This window comes from Silene latifolia, chromosome 4, assembly GCF_048544455.1.
Source record: "Silene latifolia isolate original U9 population chromosome 4, ASM4854445v1, whole genome shotgun sequence".
In the NCBI taxonomy this organism is placed as follows: domain Eukaryota; kingdom Viridiplantae; phylum Streptophyta; class Magnoliopsida; order Caryophyllales; family Caryophyllaceae; genus Silene; species Silene latifolia.
Genome location: NC_133529.1, coordinates 110554374 through 110560739, shown reverse-complemented (window position 1 = coordinate 110560739; position 6366 = coordinate 110554374).

Genomic DNA, 6366 nt, shown 5'->3' with positions numbered 1-6366 from the left:
GGATACGTAGGCAGTCCTCAAGGACACAACCATCCCCAATTCCAACTCTCAATCTCAATTATCAACCATCCCCACCATCAACTTTCAACCTCTATTTCAACCTTCCAACCTCAATTAACATCTCTTCCACAACCAACACCTCTATACTGGGGGCTCCTTATTGTCGCCCAGCCTCTTTTTTACCAAAGTCTAGAGTCATCTTCTCATCCTGGGGGCTTCTCTTCCAAGATGCCACCCTTCCTTTATTCCTCTAAGTCTAGCTAGTACTCGGTCCGGACAATGACAAAGATCTTAGATCAATTCTCCAAGTCATCGTGCCTCAAGAGGAGTCTCTTTTATAGCAAACGATGTCCAAATATGTCCTAGTAGACAACTGATCCATGGCTCATGCCTTGCCTTTATATGCCCCCATCTTTCTTGCAATTCTTATACCTTTGGAACTGATACGCATTGTCACCCACACTTGGCTAGGGGTTGCGCATGCTTAAGCAAAGTCTGTCAAAGTCATCCCTGTGTCGCGTCAAACCTAAGTTAGTGTCGCGTTAGTCAAACCTAAGTCTACCTTTTGCGTCTGTAAAGGGTCTACATCGCGTCAATCACGTGTCTAAAGCCCATTTGAATGCGCATTACAAACGACAAATTTCCTTTACACAAGTTTTAAACAACTTTTATAAAGAAACGCCTTTTGCAAAACCTATGTGTTTCCTCATTCGAGGTCCATGTGATAATTGCTTACGTGCATACGTGTTTATGTTCTATTTGCATATTAGATTGCATTCTTGTGTGGCTACTAACCATGCAGGTAAGTATCAGAAGCAGTGCTCGCTCCAACTAGGGGCTTCACCCAAGTCTTCATTCTCCCAGTATAAGCAAAGATATTTTGCGATATTGCTCACTCAAGATTTCTTCCATGACGATCAAGATGTTCCTAGTCGTCAAAATATTTGTCCCAGTAGCAATATTTTGCAAAAGATTGCTCACTCAAGATTTCTTCCATGGCGATCAAGATGTTCCTAATCGTCAATATATTCCCCAACAAGAATTCGCTTGAGACCGACGCAAGCAGATTCAACCTCAAGTTTTGCCAGAATTCGCTTAAGACCGACGCAAGCAGATTCCCCAGCAGTTTCTACCGACGTCCTGCTACCCTCAATATTATTATTTCCTCACGGAGTTCGGCAAAGGTGTTGTTCTCCAAAAGTTCCCAAACCAAAGCCTCCTTCCTTAGGTTCATAAACCCAAAGTTAGGATTCTTACCCCTAGATTCTTAGATCTCAAAATCGCTTCCTTTAGGTTCATAAACCTTTAAGCTCCCACACCAACATCCTTAGGTTCATAAACCCATAAATCCTTTTGGAGTTCTCATACCATAGAAAGCTTAAGCGCACGCGTTTAAAACAAGAATTAGTAACACAGCAGTTCCTAAACTTAACCTTAGGATCCCAATTCCTTTAGGTTCACAAGCCTTTAGGTTCCTATACCAGCCGTCCTTTTAGGTTCATATACCCAGGTTCACACACCTAGCTTCTTTTAGGTTCCCAAACTCCCTAGAGTTCATACACTTTTCCCCTTAGGATCATATTCCTTTAGGATCACCTTTTTCCCTTTAGGATCATATTCCTTTAGGATCACCTTTTCCCCTTAGGATCATAATCCTTTAGGATCATCTTTTCTTAGAGTTCCTACACCTAAGCCTTGGTTACCCCTTAGGTTGAACTTACATTTGGCCTCCTTCCCGTCGATGCTTTCCTTTAGGGCCCCACACCCTAGCACAATCCTTATATATCTTTTAGGTCTTACCCTTAGCTCCTACGCTTAACCTTAGCTCCCATGCTCCTCCAGAAGCATCTCGAGAAAGAAGTCTCAGGTATGGTCTCTTCTTATGGCTGGCGAGCTTCCTCACGTAGTCTAATGGACTTTAAACGACCCTCCCCGATAGTCGACAGACTCTAAAATGTTCCCGACGACAGGTCCTTGGCTCAGACCCCTTGAGCCGCCTCGCGTCGCCATAGTCGTCAGGTTGTAATCTTCGATTGACCTGATGGCTATACTTTGACTTTCGCCTTGTCCAAGCCTCAGTCAAAGTGGGGGCTCTTTAGACACCTCGTTTTTGCACCCCTTGCAAACCACCCGGTGATGATTGGGCCGCATGTTTGATTCGCGGAACGATTTGTGACAGTTCGTAAGATTATCGTCAAGTGATTGCTCAAACATTAATGTCTACCTCTTAGATGTCATCTACGCGCTGATACGGTCGTTTTGACAGTAATTAGAGTTCATTTGGAGTCCGAGTCAAAAAACCGTCTTCATTTCTTAAAACCGTCAAAATCCCGAGTCAAAGCAATGTGCTTGTCTACCTAAGGTTAGGATGTCATAAAATGTCATGATTATATCTCATTTCGAGTCTATGTCACTTCTTTAGGCTAAACCTAAAAGTTTACATTACAAAATGTGCATTTCATTTAGCTAAAATGACAACGCGAACTTTAGGCCCGTTTTACGAGGTCATAACGAGTTTTTTGGGTCAGGCCTATTTCACAGAAAGTTCTAGATCTCTTTCTTAGCTTTCCAACGCCACCGAAATCACCTTAATCCGAGTCTTGTAGAGAAAGTTATGCCTAAAATACGACAGGCTGTCAAACGCGTTTTCTACGCGCAGAGGAACCTACCCGGGAAAGGACGCAGCAGGTGCTGCGCCTCTTCCAAGGGACGCAGCACCTGCTGCGCCTTTTCCCAGGGCTTTCTTTTTGTCCAAGTTTCCGTGTTTTAACCTAAGTCGGTTATTTCCGGATCTTTCTTTCCGTGTCCTAGTCTTACCATAATTCCTCCACGTGATTAGTATAAATAGGAGCCTTCGCTCCTCATATTTCTCACGCGAGTGTCCGCCCTTCTCTTCTCCCTTTGCATTCTAGACTTCGTTCTTACTAATTGGCGCCTACGTGCTTGGACTTCCGACCACGTAAGCTCGGATCTTTCCGGGTACCAGCCTTTCCGTTGCATGACCGACCAATTTGACCAACTACACCAATAATCAATCTCAATCAACTTAATTAATCAATCGTTTTCCTCTTACGAGGGCACTTTCTTTGCATTCGCGTTGAGCATCACTAATCGATATCTTAGTCCTTCTCGTTTCGTCAAACATGTAAGTCTGAGGGTGTACAATTCCTCTTTTTATTTATTGTATTTTATCTTTATCGTATCACTCATGTAAGGTTTATGTCGAAAGTACCTCATTAAAACCGATTTCTAAAACCGTCTTCAAAACCTCTTTTTACGAATTTTCAGAAGACTGACAGTCGAGAAAAGACGCAGCAACTGCTGCGCCTCTTCGAAGGAGCGCAGTTCCTGCTGCGCCTCTTCGTGAGGCTGCCGCAGTTCCTGCTTCTTTTCTTCTTCTTCGTCCTCTGTAATTCCGTCTTCCTTATTTGTTTTCATATGTTTGTTTTTTAATTCTTCATCATCAATAATTCACATGTATATAATTCATCATTTATTAGCATGTCTTAATCGTCATTAAATCCGACTTAAATCCCTAATAACTCATATTTGCGGGTTTTAGTCATTAATATTCAATTCGGGTTTTAGAAATTCAATTTGTTCATATTGAGTTTCTGGAATTCATCGTTGATATATTTTCATCTGTTTATTCATTAATTCGTCATCATTCATTATGTTTAGTCTAATTAATTGTTTAGTTTGTTTGTAATTCATTAATCTCATTATTCCCTCTTGTAAATAATTCGTTTGCATCCGTCTCATCCATGCTTTACTGTTTTTATGACCCATTCATATGTTAAATAACATGCTAATCACTTTCATCCGAGTAAATAATTTAATTAATCATTAAAATCACCAATTAACATTAACGGCTTGCAATTACGGCTTCACACGGCGGGGGAGCCAAGGAACAGACGCAGCGTCTGCTGCGCTATTCCAAAGGACGCAGCTCTGCTGCGCCTGTTCCTGGCTGAGTTCTGTCCCTGAACTCCGTTTCTGCCTTGACCTAGTTTAATTAGTTTACGTATTAATCAATTATTATCCGTATTATCACCTTCTGTTTAACTCGTTAATTTTATTCTTTTATTTCTTTTTCTCAAATTATCCGTTTTAAAGGTATCTTCGACATAAATCGCCTATCCCAATGTAATTAATGTAATTTCCTTTATTGTAATTTATCGCTATTGTATTGCTCTTATTGTTTGTATGATTTCACATGTAAATGAGCATTAAATCCAACTTCGACCCAATTGTTTGCTAAATTAATTGTTCACCGACTTAGCCTAATTCTTCATATGCTAGGATCAAAACTTGGATGTTGCATTGCATGCATATAGCCGACGATATATCGAGTACGAATAACTTCCCTAATCATTAGTAGAGGCCGCTATGGAGGCGGGCGGGATTAGGTGTTCGATCAAAAGAGCTTCCTAATACGTACCCTCACCCCTTACTCCAGATCTCCGTGAGCACCCGTGTTCATTGGCATCCGCGAGAGTCATTCTAGACATAGAATGCTAAGGGTAACGATTGCTTAGTGTTCATGTCATTACTTTGTGTCTTGACATGACATGAGGTATTCGAACGGTTCCAATTTCCCATAAAAATTGGTGGCGACTCCATACAAAATGCAAACGCTTGTTTCGTTTCTCACCAAGCGCCCCCGTGGGCGGCCCGCTGTCCACAACACTCCAGTGACAGACTTGAGGTGCCACCACGGTACGATCCACCTAACCAACGGGCCATCATCACTCTTCAGCTTGTTCTTCCAATAATCGCAGACCCGGGTGAAGTCCACCATGTACAACCGCGTCCTCATCGCAATCATACGGGAATGATAGGAAAGTGCATGAACTGGGGGTTCGAGCAGTCGGAGCCGTTCCATAAGCCAAACCTACCAAAAGAAGGTATTAGACACCGAACAAAAAAAAAAAACAAAAAACGAACGAAAAAAAAAAAAAAAAAAAAAAAAAAAAAAAAAAGAAAAAAAAAAAAAAAAAAAAAAAAAAAAAAAAAAAAAAAAAAAAAAAAGGTGTCTTTTACCTGTAAGATGACGGGACTCCCCAATATTGGCAGATCGCGGTTGGATTTCCTATTATCCAAGCCTAAGATAATCTCCCTAAGCATAAACAAGCCGGCTCTGCGCGCTCCATTTGCTCGATAAGACCCAAAAGACGAGGATCACCTCTCAAGTCTTCATCAACATGCCCTTGGAAGACGTACACATGCAGCAAACAAAAGCCGAATGCTCTCCTCCTGGCAACATAGGAAACAGTAGGGTCGGCCCTGTTGATAAATCGATCAATAAAGTCCAACATTCTCACGCCTTTCGGGGTAACTAAGCGATCCACCTCAAGTCTGGTCAGTCCAAGCAAGTCTCTGAATTTGCTCTTATACCCTTGTGAAGTGGAAGGAATGGCAGGTAAGTGTTCGGGATCCCACCCACCAATAGCGAGCTATTTCTTCCTAAAAGGACAAATGTCACCTCCCGGAACGCGAAACATGATAATTCGGGTCCCAATAGTCAAGGCAAGCATCCAAGAACGGCCTTACAATTTTGATGAGTTTCAAACTCAATAAAGACCCAAAGTTATAAGCACCCATGTCATGCTTCTCAATATTCGAAAATTCATTAATCCATTCCTTCAAGCGGATCTCCAAAGTATTCATGATGATTTTCTCTTGAAAATTTATTTTGGGAATTTTATGTTAATAGACGAAGAAAAGACGGAAGATTTATGTGAATTAAAACTCCATCGACGCTTCTATTTATACGATTCTTTGTTTCCAAAAATCCGTCGAACGGACAAGCACGGGAACAAAGCGCGGCCTGCTGCGCCTCTTCAAAGGGACGCGACTCATGCTTTGCGCCTCTTCCCCAGGCTCACTTTCTGTGATTTCCGCGTTTGGATCTTTCCTAATTCTATAAACGCACGATTTCCTATTCCTGCGGGGTTTTATTTTGGTAAATACGAGCAGTTTACCATGTTTCAAGTTTCCTAAATTCGCGGGCGCGCATTTCGAGGCGACATCGATACCTTCGCCATTTTCATCACACTTGATTCTTTTTATTTCATTTATTCATTTTTATTAAATAAATTTATTTATTTTTAGGAAATAAATTTCATTTCCTTTTTTGAAAAATTTTCTTTTGTTTTCATTTTTAACAAATTTCAACATTTCATTTCTACACTTGTAGATTTCTCTTTTTTCTTTTTTTTAGGGGGTAACCCTCCCTACCGTCCGGTCATTTCCGGCCAAATTTTTGCATTTTTCGTATCCTTTTGAGTCTCATTTTGCGCTAATTAAAGCCATATGTGTATTAAAAATGTATGTTTTGTGTGATTTCTATGTAAATTTCGGCAG